Source organism: Leucopleurus acutus, assembly GCF_964270905.1.
Source record: "Leucopleurus acutus genome assembly, chromosome: 9".
NCBI lineage: Eukaryota > Metazoa > Chordata > Mammalia > Artiodactyla > Delphinidae > Leucopleurus > Leucopleurus acutus.
Genome location: NC_139144.1, coordinates 95,492,791 through 95,507,154, shown reverse-complemented (window position 1 = coordinate 95,507,154; position 14,364 = coordinate 95,492,791).

Below are 14,364 nucleotides of genomic sequence, written 5' to 3'. Positions count from 1 at the left end.
TGAATAACTATACATCTTTTCAACACCTCTAATGGTCACATAATATTCTATTTTATAGATATACTAAAAGTTATTTTACCAATCCTCTCATGCATGCAATGTATTTCCAATTTTTAATATCATAAGGAGCACTGAGAAAAGCATCTTGTAAAAGTATCTTAGTACAGGGACTTCCCTGGCAGTCCAATGGTTAGGACTCTGTGCTTCCACCGCAGGGGGCATGGGTTCAATCCCTGGTTCTGGAACTAAGATCCTACAAGCCACGCGGCACAGCCAAAAAAAATAGTATCTTAGTCCATTGGCCCTATTTTCATTTTCATTTTTGCTTTAAGTAAAATATACATACAGAAAAGTGCACAGATTATGAAATATACACAGCCTGACAAACTTTCACAAATGATCACATCTGTGTAACCAGCACCCATATCATGAAGCAGAACATCATCGGACGCGGTTCAGCTTCCCAACATCCCTCCCATCCTACTCTAAGTTGAAACTAAATCAACTAACAAGTTGTCTGCATTTTGCAAAGTGGTAAATTGGGCTGGGGAGGATCAGAGACAAAAGAGAAAAGTAGGTTTGTGATCTCTGCTCAGTCTAGGGTAGATCTGGATGGATCACGCTATTTGGGTTCAGAAACAAAGCATGGCCATAAAGCATGGGTGTGTTAGACCAGATCACAACCACTCAACCTTTGGTTCTTGCCTCACACCAACCATCTGTCCAAGAACCAAGTCCTCTAATTCCAGTAAAACTCATACAGTTTCCATAAAGAATATGTGTTTAGAAGCATTCCATTATTGTGTTTCAATTCATGGTCAGTTACCTGGCCACGAAAAACAGTTGGAGCAGGCTTGCTGGGTCGATTTTATTGCTATGGAATATCAGAGACACTGGTGGGCAAGGGAAGGGGTGAGTGGGAGCAGGTGCAGCTGGAATGTCTCAGGAAGAGGCCAGAGAGAGCAAATCTGAGCGAGAATGCGGCTGTCACCTCTGCTGAGACGAGGGAGAAGGAATTCTTAGGAATTACCACACAAACCTCTTCTCACTCAGACCAAGAATAGTGATAAGATCTGCCCTCTATTGAGCACTTCTTTTTGCCCATTACTATGCTGAGTTCATCACATGTGTTATTTGATCACAAGAATGTAAGCCCCATGAGGGCAGGGACTATGTCCATCACGTTCACTGCTGAATTCCCAGAGCCTAAAACCAGCGCCTGGCACAGAGTTGTCTCTCAGTAAATGTTTGCTGACCAAAGAAACAATTTCCACAACAGTACTAAAAGTGGTACTCGGATGCTAACGCACATATATGGAATCTAAAAAAATGGTACTGATGAACCTAGTGGCAGGGCAGGAATAAAGACGCAGACGTTAGAGAATGGACTTGAGGACACGGGGAGGGGAAGGGTAAGCTGGGACGAAGTGAGAGAGTGGCATGGACATCTATACACTACCAAATGTAAAATAGATAGTGGGAAGCAGCCGCATAGCACAGGGAAATCAGCTCTGTGCTTTGTGACCACCTAGAGGGGTGGGATAGGGAGGGTGGGAGGGAGATGCAAGAGGGAGGGGATATGGGTATATATGTATACGTATAGCTGACTCATTTTGTTTTACAGCAGAAGCTAACACAACATTGTAAAGCAATTATACTCCAATAAAGATATAAAAAATAAAAATATACGGATAAAAAATTTAAAAATATAAAAAATAAAACTGGTACTATACTGTCTCTATCGCAGGCAGCAAGTTCAGTAGAGATGGATGCATACCCCACAAAGCCAAAGGAGTACTTCATCAAGGGGAGGCAGCCTGCTACTGACCGTAACAGCCATTCCTGGCATCTCAGATAGCTTGTTTTCAGCACAAGCACCAAGCTCCTAGGAGACCACATTAATAATCAGAAGGTTGCTTGGTGAGTAGGAAGTCAGAGCAAAGGGTGTTGGAGAGTCTGGAGGGACGTCTCCCCAGGAGGGGAGGGGAGCCCAACAGACTTTCCCATCTCACCGAGGGTCTGTTTCCCTGGGCAGTGCTCCATCTGCCCTGCCCTGCTGACTCCTTGATCCTTGGCACTTCCCCTGCCCCCGCCCCCTGCCCTACATTTCTTTTTTTTTTTCCTCTTTATTTTATTGGGGGGAAATTCACATAACATAAAAGTCCATTCATCCATCGATGGACACCGGGGTTGTTTCCACCTTTTGGCTGTTCTGAATAGTGCTGCAACAAATATGTGTATGCATGTATTTAAGTACCTGTTTTCAATTTCTTTGGGTATGTACCTAGGCGTGGATTGCTGAGTCATATGGTAATTACCACATTTACATTTTTGAGGAGCCATCGAACTGTTTTCCACAGAGGCCGCACCATTTTATACTCCTGCCCACAATGTATGAGGGGTGCCCCCTTTCCTATGCTCCCTTCCTTTCTTCAGAGAGATTCCAGCTTTCTTAGGTATATCCTTCACCTTCCAGCCATACCTCTCAAAGAAGCCCCATGTTTCTCAGGGGTGATTGACATCACCTGCATCAAATCTGCCTGGGGTACTAGTTTAAAATGCAGATGCCGGGGATCCACCTTGACTTATCTGGGGCTAAGGCCCTAGAACCCTTGATTGGTTGGGAGTCCCCCAAGTATCTTCAAATATGTACAGGTCTCTGTCAGGTGTCTCACTTCTTCAGGTGACCCATCTCCTCCCTTATATACAAATTCTCCCTTGAGTTTCACTGACAGAGAGTAATCTTAGCACCAAGTTTTGGAGGTAAGACTTTTGCACGCATGGCCTGAGTTCAGCATTACATAAGAGCTTCTAAAGTGCTTTAGAGAATAAAAGCATTGATGAAAGCTTGCAAGAGCCCACAGACTTGGTGAATTCAGGTTTGTTTGTATGTTTTTTTTAAAAAGGTCCCATTACTCTAGTTACCTTGCCTCGGCTTAAAAGCCAACCCAAGGCAGTACAGGTTAGGCTCCCCAAAATCCCGAGGAGAGATCGCTGTGGGCGTGAACTCAGAGGAGGGCAAGGCGGGCCGGAGCTGGCAGCTGCGCTGAGACTTCAGGCGGGCTTGATGTGAGCTGAGTTCAGAGCCTGACTTGGATGTTTGGGAGGGGCTGAAACAGGTAGAGGAGGAAGGGGAGATTCCTGGCTGAGCAAAGGTTAGTAAGAAAAGCAGAAGGCAGGTGAGACGGGCCACTTAGCTGCTGGCACCTGTTAAGGCCAATTAACTTCACTCCCTGGCTTGTCCAGTGACCACACCTCGCCCCTACCCAGCTCCTGCATGGGGTTCAGCTGCCAGCCTGCAACTTCCTTAGGGCTACAATTAACAGCGGCCTGGAGCCAGTTTCCCTGACAATGGGCCAGGGAGTGTCTCACCTTTGATCAGGGCTCCCTACCTGCCCCTCTTACTCTCCTGCCTACAGCCTTCACCCCTCCCCCCCCCAACCCTAATCCTAAGAGCCCAGGTTAAGCCCTGCTACTGAACCTCACCACAGGTTGTCCTCCCTATGACAGAGCTCATCCCTTATCCCCCCAGGCGGAATGCAGGCTGAGTTGTTTTTTCTGGCAGATTCATGTGGACCCACCCTTAACTCTCGCCAGGCCCCTGGACAGGTGTGAATGGGCTTATCCAACGGGACTGTGGGTGGCAGCCGGACCTGACAAGCTGGGAGGCGGCAGGCCAAGAGTCCAGCAGAGCGGCCGGCAACGAGCCTAGCAGACCGGAGCCCCGCTGCCTTCCGCTCGGGTCCCGGGGCCGAGGCCGCTTTTCTCCCCTCCCCACCCTGGTTTATCCCTGGCCTGGTTGATCTGGGAAGCTCTGGGCAGAAACTGAGGTGGCACAGCAGCCCTGCCAAGGCCAAGCCAGGATCAGCTGTGCTAGGGTGATTCACAGGGCGAGGGGGTCAGTGCCTTCCCAGCGGCATGGGGTCCACTGGCTCCACGCCCTTGGTTCCCACCAGCCAGATGACCCCTCCTAGTCAAGCCCTGCTCTGTGTGGAGATGGGGCTGTGGAAGCAGAGAGATGCCGAAAGCTGCCCCCTATCTCGAGATGGGGGCATTTGCCCTCTAGGAGATATGTAGGGCAAGGGCCCTGCTACACTGAGGGGGACAGTCACTGTCCTGCACTTTCCAGCCACGTCAAAATATTGCTCTTTAAAAAAAAAGCAGGTGATGGTTGCACAACAATGTGAATGTACTTAGTGCCACTGAACTGTAAACTTAAGAATGGTTAAATTGGCAAATTTTATGTCATGTGCCTAATGCCACAAAAAACAAACAAACAAAAAACCATAGGAGTAATGTTGCAATGCATTTATATCCTGTGCAATTATGTCAACCTTGGGCATATATCATTCACACATGTATTTCTACAGGATAAATGCCAACTTCTTCCTCTGTGCCATTGTTTTCTTCCATTCCACAGGTATTTATCCTAAGAGCACTTCCTACTAAGTCCACTTGGTAAAGTTATATATATTCCTCTTAATACTTTGGGCTCTTACTATTGCAGGACTGGTCCAGGGAACTGTGAAGGAGCTCTTTAATGCCTTCCTCAGAGGCTTGGGGATGACAAACGGAGCCTTAGGACAAAGCAATGTGCATTGTGGTTGGCCTGACAGAATTTTGCTAAAACTTGGTCTTCCCGCTCTCCTCTCCTTTCTCTAAGTCGGCCCCTCCTCCTTCCTTTCTCAGTCCCAGAGCTCAATCTTCCCTCCGGCCTCTGAGATAAGCTCCCTCAGAGAAAGGCTGTGGTGATAACCGTTTAGGGAGTCACCCCTGCAAGGCATTTCCGGTTCAACTGCTGACTCTTGAGCTGTAGCCCCAAAAGTGTGGATTGCAGCGCTAAGACCGGCGCTTAGGGGAGGGATCATTTGGGTGGGGCCTGTCCTGAATGTTCCCCCTGGACTTGCTGTCTCGCCCCTGTCTCCATTGTGCCTGCCCAGCCAAGCAGCTTCCCTAGCACCCAAGCCCGCCCACGTCTGAGGCAGCACAACTTGCCTGGGCGCCCCCTACAGACACTGATGACCTTCAGGGGAGCACTGAAACCTCCTCACTTTCAGCCAAGTGTGGGAAAGGATCTGAGCCCTCCTGAAACCCTGCTCCTCCACTGCGACATCGCCCAAGCTGCTGCCCACAGCAGCTGAAAAGAGGCGAGATCTTTTTGAAGTGATGAGAATGTTCTGGAATTAGATAGTGGTGATGGTTACACGACAACTTTTCGACTATACTAAAACCCACCAGATGGCACACTTTAAAAGGGTGAACTTTTGTAGTATGTGAATTATATTTCAATTAAAATAAAAGACAAGAGTGCTTCCCTGGTGGCGCAGTGGTTGAGGGTCCGCCTGCCGATGCAGGGGACACGGGTTCGTGCCCCAGTAAGGGAAGATCCCACATGCCGCGGAGCGGCTGGGCCCGTGAACCATGGCCGCTGAGCCTGCGCGTCCGGAGCCTGTGCTCCGCAGCGGGAGAGGCCACAACAGTGAGAGGCCCGTGTACCGCCAAAAAGAATAATAATAAAAAAAATAAATTAATTAAAAAATATAAAAGACAAGAGACTTCCCTGGTGGTCCAGTGGCAAAGACTCCACGCTCCCAATGCAGGGGCCCAGGTTCAATCCCTGGTCAGGGGACTAGATCCCACAGGCCACCACTAAGAGTTCACATACCACAACTAAAGATCCCGCATGCCGCAACTAAGACCTGGCACAGCCAAATAAACAAATAATTTTTTTTTTAAATAAAATAAAAGACGGAGGTGGGGAGGGGACTTCCCTGGTGGCGCAGTGGTTAAGAATCCGCCTGCCAGTGTAGAGGGCATGGGTTCGAGCCCTGGTCTGGGAAGATCCCACATGCCGCGGAGCAACTAAGCCCACGCACCACAACTACCGAGCCTGTGCTCTACAGCCCGCGAGGCTAGAGCCCGTGCACCGCAACAAGAGAAGTCACCGCAGTGAGAAGCCTGCGCACCGCAACGAAGACCCAATGCAGCCAAAAATAAATAAATGTTCCTTTAAAAAGACAAGGGGGCTTCCCTCGCTGTCCAGTGGTTAGGACTCCACATTTCCAATGCAGGGGCTGTGGGTTTGATCCCTGGTCAGGGAACTAATATCCCACATGCTGCATGGCCAAAAATAAAAATAAAAGACAAGACCAGCCATTGGGGGACAAGGGGAGCAAGCTTGGTGTATGGGACAAGCTGAGCCTGTAGCTGGGGACCCAACAGGCTGCAGAAAGTAGAAGCAGCACCCACACCCCAACATCACGAGAGAGAAAACCCCCATCTTGGTTTATGGATCTGGGCGTGTGGGGGCCACTGTCACAGCAACCCCTGTGACCAATAATCTAACTACCACAGAGGCGTGCTTACAGTTTCCTCGTAATTGTTAAAGACTCTGCTCGTTAAAGAAGTGTATTTTGGGGATTCCCTAGCGGTCCAGTGGGGGTGACCCGGTTCAATCCCCTTGTCAGAGAACTAAGATCCTGCAAGCTGCCAATCTGGGCTATGCAACAAAAAAAAAAAGAGAGAGAAAAGCGTATTTTCACCGCAACAGCTGATATCATTATCTCAACTGACCCTTCACTCCCGTGCTTTACTGCGTGTTCTGTATACAAAACTCCCAACAGTATCTCCCTGGCTGTTCCTCCTCCCAGAGACTCATCAATTGCCTATAGGCAGACTTCAAATATTTCACTGATCTTGGCCTTGCGTCCAGCCCTGAAATAAAACGTGAAACAGCTCGAACATTCTGTCCCGGCCCACACCCGCCACTTCCACAGGCCCCTCGCCATCCCCACACAGGGATTTTTTTTTTTTAATAATTAATTTATTTTTATTATTTATTTATTTATTTTTGGCTGCATTGGGTCTTCGTTGCTGTGTGCAGGCTTTCTCTAGTTGTGGCGAGTGGGGGCTACTCTTCGTTGCGGTGCGTGCGCTTCTCATTGTGGTGGCTTCCTTTTTTTTTTTTTGGCTGTGTTGGGTCTTCATTGTTGCGCACGAGTTTTCTCTAGTTGCGGCGAGCGGGGGCTACTCTTTGTTGCGGTGCGCAGGCTTCTCATTGCGGTGGCTTCTCTTGTTGGGGAGCACGGGCTCTAGGTGTGCGGGCTTCAGTAGTTGTGGCGCGTGGGCTTCAGTAGTTGTGGCTCGTGGGATCTAGAGCACAGGCTCAGTAGGTGTGGCTCATAGGCTTATTTGCTCCACAGCATGTGGGATCTTACCAGACCAGGGCTTAAACCCGTGTCCCCTGCATTGGCAGGTGGATTCTTAACCACTGTGCCTGTGGTGGCTTCTCTTGTTGTGGAGCACAGGCTCCAGGTGCGCGGGCTTCAGTAGTTGCGGCACGTGGGCTCAGTAGTTGTGGCTCGCAGGCTCAGTAGCTGTGGCACACGGGCTTAGTTGCTCCACGGCATGTGGGATCTTCCCGGACCAGAGCTCGAACCCATGTTCCCTGCATTGGCAGGCGGATTCTTAACCATTGGACCACGAGGGAAGTCCCCCAACACAGGGATTTTATTGCCAGTCTCACAGCAGTGGACAGTGGACAGTGCCCTCTACATAGGAGACCAGGGATTCTTCTGAAAGAGGAATGAGAAAGCTGTAGTGTTTTTGGCAGTTTTTTCCAGCTCAAACACATGCTAACCCATCTGTGGCTGAGGAAGGGCATTTTTAAAAAATTTTATTTTATTGAAATATAGTTGATTTACAGTGTTGTGTTAATTTCTACTGTACAGCAAAGTGATTCGGTTATACATATATATATATATATGTTCTTTTTCATATTCTTTTTCATTATGATTTATCACAGGATATTGAATACAGTTCCATGTGCTATACAGTAGGAACTTGTGTTTATCCTTTCTATATATAATAGTTTGCACCTGCAAATCTCAAACTCACAATCCATTCCTCCCCTCCCGCCCTCCCCCTTGGCAACCACAAGTCTGTTCTCTATGTCTATGAGTCTGTTTCTGTTTTTTTAGATAGGTTCATTTGTGTCATATTTTAGATTCCACATATAAGTGATATTGTATGGTATTTGTCTTTCTTTTTCTGACTTATTTCACTTACTTCGTATGATAATCTCTAAATTCATCCATGTTGCTGCAAATGACATTATTTCATTCTTTTTTATGGCTGAGTAATAGTCCATTATATATATACCACATTTTCTTTATCCAGTCATCTGTCAATGGACATATAGTAGCTGTGGCACGTGGGCTCAGTAGTCGTGGCTGAGCCTACATGCCACATGTCTTGGCTATTTTAAATAGTGCTGCTATGAACACTGGGGTGCATGTATCTTTTTGAATTGTAGTTTTGTCTGGATACATGCCCAGGAGTGGGATTGCAGGATCATATGGCAACTCTATTTTTAGTTTTTTGAAGAACCTCCATACTGTTTTCCATAGTGGCTGCACCAATTTACGTGGGAAAGGGCATGTTGGGTGCTTTTGCATTGTATTGGAAAAGGAAGATCAGGGCCCAAGACAGGAGAAAGAGGCTCCTACTGCCCCTGAAGATCTGCAGGGCCAAGGGTAGGTAGGACAGGGTGCTTGAGGAGGGGGCATGTACTTGGTCTTTTTCTTTCTTTCCTTCTTTCTTTCTCTCTCTCTCTCTTTTTCTTTCTTTCTTTCTTTTCTTTTCTTTTCTTTCCTTTTTTTAGTGCTGAAAGAGCAGTGATTTGTTCTGAAGCAGCTTCAAAGTATCTCTGAATCACACTGTCCTCTGGTACTGGAAAAAGTGGTTTTCCATATGAAGAAGAGGGACTTCCCTGGTGGTCCAGTGGTAAAGAATCTGCCTTCCAATGCAGGGGACTCTGGTTCGATCCCTCGTCGGGGAAATAAGATCCCACATGCCACGGGGCAACTAAGCCCGCGCGCCACAACTCCTGAGCCCGTGCACCTCAACTAGAGAGCCCTCGTGCCACAAACTACAGAGCCCACGTGTTCTGGAGCTCACACGCCACAAATAGAGAAAAGCCCACATGCTGCAAATAACACCTGATGCAGCCAAAAAAAAAAAAAGAAAAAGAAGAAAATTGGGCCCCCACCTCAGCCCATGCATACGAATTAATTCCAGATATCCAGCAAAGTATGTCAGCTGTCAAGAGTGTGGATTCTGGGCATGGTGTGGGTTCAAATCCTGGCTCCCCTCTCACCAATTGTGGGGCTTGGAGCAAGTTATTTAATGTCTCTGTCTCAGTTTCCTCATCTATAAAATGGAAAGAATATTTTATGAGGTTTACCTTTTTTTTTTTTTTTCTTTTTTTTTTTGGCCACGCAGCATGTGGGATCTTAGTTCCTCGACCAGGGATCAAACCCCTGCCCCCTGCATTGGAAGCAGAGTCAACCACTGGACCGCCAAGGAAGTACCTGTGAGGTTTAAATTAGTTAATATGTTGTGAACTTGGTAACTAACTAACTGCTGGTAAAACAAATTAATGTGTAAAAAGCTAAATCCAATACTTTTATTGGAAGTACCTGTGCATGTTACTGTCTGTAAATTTATTTGTTTTTTAAATGCAATTTAAAAAAAGAAGCACGGTGGAAAAAATCTTTACTTCATCAAAGGATACCATTTTGTAGAGTAAAAAGATAAGCCACACCTGGGGGAAGATATTTGTAACATATAGAACCAACAAAGGATTAGGACCTAAATATATGTAAGTAGCCCCTAGGCTATAAGGGGGCTTATAACAATAAGAAAAGACAACAAGAAAAGACAAACAATCTAACAGATAAATAGGCAAAAGAAATGTATAGTGGGACTTCCCTGGTGGCACAGTGGTTAAGAATCCACCTGCCAATGCAGGGGACAAGGGTTCGATACCTGATACAGGAAGATCCCACATGCCGCGGAGCAACTAAGCCCGTGCGCCACAACTACTGATCCTGCGCTCTAGAGTCCGTGAGTCACAACTGCTGAGCCCAAGGGCTGCAATTACTGAAGCCTGGGCACTCTAGGGCCCGCATGCTGCAACTTCTGAAGCCTACGCACCTAGAACCCATGCTCCACAACAAGAGAAGCCACCGCAGTGAGAAGCCCGTGCATCGCAACGAAGAGTAGCTCCTGCTCAGCACAACTAAAGAAAGCCTGTGCACAGCAACGAAGACCCAACGCAGCCAAATAAACAAAAAGAAAAGATCAATTATACTTTAAAAAAAAAAAGAGTATAGTAATTTCATAGAAGAGGAAGTACAAATGATCTATAAACAGACGAAAGTATTTTCAAATACAATATTGATCAGAAAAATGCACATTGAAACCACTACGTGTTACCATTTCAAACCTCCCACATGATCAAAAATTAAAGTCAGACAATTTTTTAAATTGAAATATAACTCACTTCACATACCGTAACATTTACCCTTTTCACGTGCAGAATTTGGTGGCTTTTAGCACAGTCACAAAGTTGTGCAACTATAACCACTGTTTAACTGCAGAACACTTTCATCACTTGAGAAAGATTACATCTTTTTCAAACTGCTGTGGGCAGCGGCTTTGGCCTTGGCCTGGAGTTGGAAGAGCAGGGGCTTGGGAACGTTCAGGTCCTGCTGGGTGTACAGTTTAAAATGTAGGAATCGGGGGGCTTCCCTGGTGGCGCAGTGGTTGAGAGTCCGCCTGCCGATGCAGGGGACACGGGTTCGTGCCCCGGTCTGGGAGGATCCCACGTGCCGCGGAGCGGCTGGGCCCGTGAGCCATGGCCGCTGAGCCTGCGCGTCCGGAGCCTGTGCTCCGCAACGGGAGAGGCCACAGCAGTGAGAGGCCCGCGTACCGCAAAAAAAAAAAAAAAAGTAGGAATCGGGAGCAACAGGATATGACAGAAGTAAACGGTATAGCCGCTGGAAAACCGACATTACCAAGTAAAGCAACTGATTACCAATGACCCAGCAATCCCACTCCGAAGCACACACCCAATAAAATGCATGCCTACGTGTATCAAAAGACATGCACAGGAGTATTCAGAGCAGCGTCATTTGTAATAGCCAGAAACTGGAGGTAATGGAATATTCATCAACAGTAAAATGTGTAAATCAGGTGTGGGATAACCATACAGTGGAACACTATGCAACAGTGAAAAATCTATAACCTGCATCATATGCACCAATATAGGTTAGTCTCACAAACATAAGCTAAAGCAGCGAGAAACAGAGGATATGAGTAAGATTCCACTTAAATAGGATTTTAAAACAGGCAAACCTAATAACGTGCTGTTTAGGAATCCGTGTGCAGCTAAAAACAAATGTAAAGAAAACCAAAGGAAAGATTCAAACAAAATGTAGGACAATGGTTTACTTGGGACCAGGATGTGTTATCGAAGAGGCACATGGCGGGGAAGGGGGGGAGGGATAAATTGGGAGATTGGGATTGACATATACACACTACTATATATAAAACAGATAGCTAATAAGAACCTGCTGTATAGCCCAGGGAACTCTACTCAATACTCTGTAATGACCTATATGGGAAAAGAATCTAAACAAGAGTGGGTATATGTGTATGTAAAACTGATTCACTTTGCTGTACAGCAGAAACTAACACAACAGTGTAAATCAACTATACTCCAATAAAAATTAAAAAAAAAAAGGAAGAAGAGGCACACAGGGCAGGACTTCTAGGATATGATAATATTCTGCTTCGTGATATGGGTGATAGGTGCCTGGGTGTGTTTTGTTGGAGGAAAAGTTCCTCTGAGCTCTTAGGGTCTGTGAATTAGACTAACAAAAGACAGATTGTCAGGATAAAATGTACACAGTTTTTATCAATATTTATGTGCATGGGAGTTGACAGAAAATAAGTGAAAATCAAAGAAATGGTGGGACTCAGGGGCTCATATACCATTTTAACAAAGGAAACATGGTTTGGGTTTCAAAGGATGATAAACTGTGGAGAAGGGACTAGGAAATATATGGGGGAAGCTAATGACAGATAAGGGTTATGTCAGTAAGATTTGGTTGTGCAGACTCACCCCAATGCTGGTGCCTCCACCTCTGTAATAAGAGTTGTATTCCTCTTTCTGGTACCTTCACAAGGGAAATATATGTCCTGCTTTTAGGAGGAAAAGGGGCAGAAGGACAGAGAACCCTTCCTGCATCTGTTGATTCTCAATTGCCTTCAGCTCAAAATAATCTTCATTCCAGAATGGCACGTTTTGGGGTAGCATAGACTGTTCTCCTTCAGTTCGAACTATGCACATTGTTTTTACACACTCTTCTGTTTGCATGCATGTGCGTGCACGCGTGCACACACACACACCAGAAAGAAAAGTCGTCACCCCCGTTGTTTTTTTTGTTTGTTTTTTAATTCATTTGATTGCACCAAGTCTTAGTTGCAACTGGCAGGCTCCTTAGTTGCGGCATGCATGTGGGATCTAGTTCCCTGGCCAGGGCCCCCTGCATCGGGAGGGCGGAGCCTTAACCACTGTGCCACCAGGAAGTCCCACTCCCTCACCAGGAAGTCCCACTCCCTGAGTGTTTTGTGTAGGCCCAGCAGATGGACATCTCACTGGCAAACTGATAATGTCCTATAGCCTCACCTGGGGGAGAGAAAGAGATAAATTTCAGCCACCGCTCCGGATTCTTACCTGTCCCCCGGGAAGGCCCTGGCACCAAAAGGACAGTGAGGTTTGAGAGAGAGGGGGGCATGGAACATCCTCACCCAGCTCTGCCTCCGGGTGACGGTGGAACTTGGGGCACAGCTCCTCGCCTCCAGCCCTTCCATTTCCCCATCTGTAAAGTAGGTGAAGAGGTCCCTTCTTAATTATTTTTTATTCTTTGGCCGTGCCATGTGGCATGTGGGATGACCTTAGTTCCCCAACCAGGGATCAAACCTGGGCCCCCTGCATTGGAAGCGCAGAGTCTTAACCACTGGACCACCAGGGAGGTCCCTGAAGAGGTCCCTTCTGACCCCAGACTTGACTATCTGCTGGAGCACCTGTGGCCACAACCAGGAAGTGTGGTCTATAAGCCCGGTCAGGGCGGGATCCCAGGGCCTTCAGCTGATGGGGCCACTGGGCAGATGCAAGAGGGAGGGAGCAGCTGGAGGCCTTGGCAGGACAGGCGGGGTGTGAGGAGGGAGGAAACACACTGAGCTAGAGCCCAGTGTATCCCAGGCAGCTAACAGCTGAGCTGGTCTTAAAGTCAGGGCATGCCTCAACCAGTCTTAGCAGCTATTTATATCTCATACACCTCCTTATTTGGTAGCTGCCTGCAGTGCCCGGTACTGGATCCTCTTTCCAGTGATGTCTGCCTTCCTGATGAGCACACTGGGCTCCTGGTGCAGCTCTGACTCACACAGGGCTTCACACAGAACAGGCACTCGACTGTGTATGTGTTATCTGTTCCAAATACTCCTAAACCTATTCATATTTTTGAAATTTCTAATTGTGTTAAATTACACATAATACAAAATTGGCCACCTTAAGCGTTCCTGAGTGTAGAGTTCGCAGTGGTGAGCACATTCATACTGTTGTGCAACCATAATGACATCCTTCATCTCCACAAACTTTTCACCATCCCCAACTGAAAATTGGTACCCATTCTCCCAGTTCCCTGCTTCTCCCCTCCCCTGGCCTTGACAACCTCTATTCTACTTTCTGTCTATGAATTTGACTAGCTTAGGTACCTCATAGAAGCAGAATCATGCAGTATTTGTCCTTTTATGACTGGCTCATTTCACTTAGCATAATGTCCTCAAGGTTCATCCATGTTGGAGATGTGTCAGAATTTCATTCTGTTTTTTTTTTTTTGCGGTACGCGGCCCTCTCACTGCTGTGGCCTCTCCCGCTGCGGAGCACAGGCTCCGGACGCGCAGGCTCAGCGGCCATGGCTCACGGGCCAGCCGCTCCGCGGCATGTGGGATCTTCCGGGACTGGGGCACAAACCCGCGTCCCCTGCATCGGCAGGCGGACTCTCAACCACTGCACCACCAGGGAAGCCCTTCATTCTGTTTTAAAGCTGAATCATATTCATTGCATCGTATTAGTTCCCAGACTAGGGATCGAACCCATGCCCCCTGCAGTGGACATGCGGAGCCCTAACCACTGGACTACCAGGGAATGTTAAACACGTTTTGTTTCATCCAATCATCTGTTGATGGACACTTGGATCACACCACACATTTTTACATTTCAAATGCAGTGTTGGAACCAGAATCCCCATTGCCAGAGTATAATCAAATGGAATTGGCCAGCTTTCTATTTATTTTTTATTTTAAAATTTTATTTATTTTTGGCTGCGTTGGGTCTTCATTGCTGCTTGCGGGCTTTCTCTAGCAGCGGCAAGCAGGGGCTGCTCTTCATTGCGGTGCTCAGGCTTCTCACTGCAGTGGCTTCTCTTGTTGCGGAGCACGGGCTCTAGGTGTGCG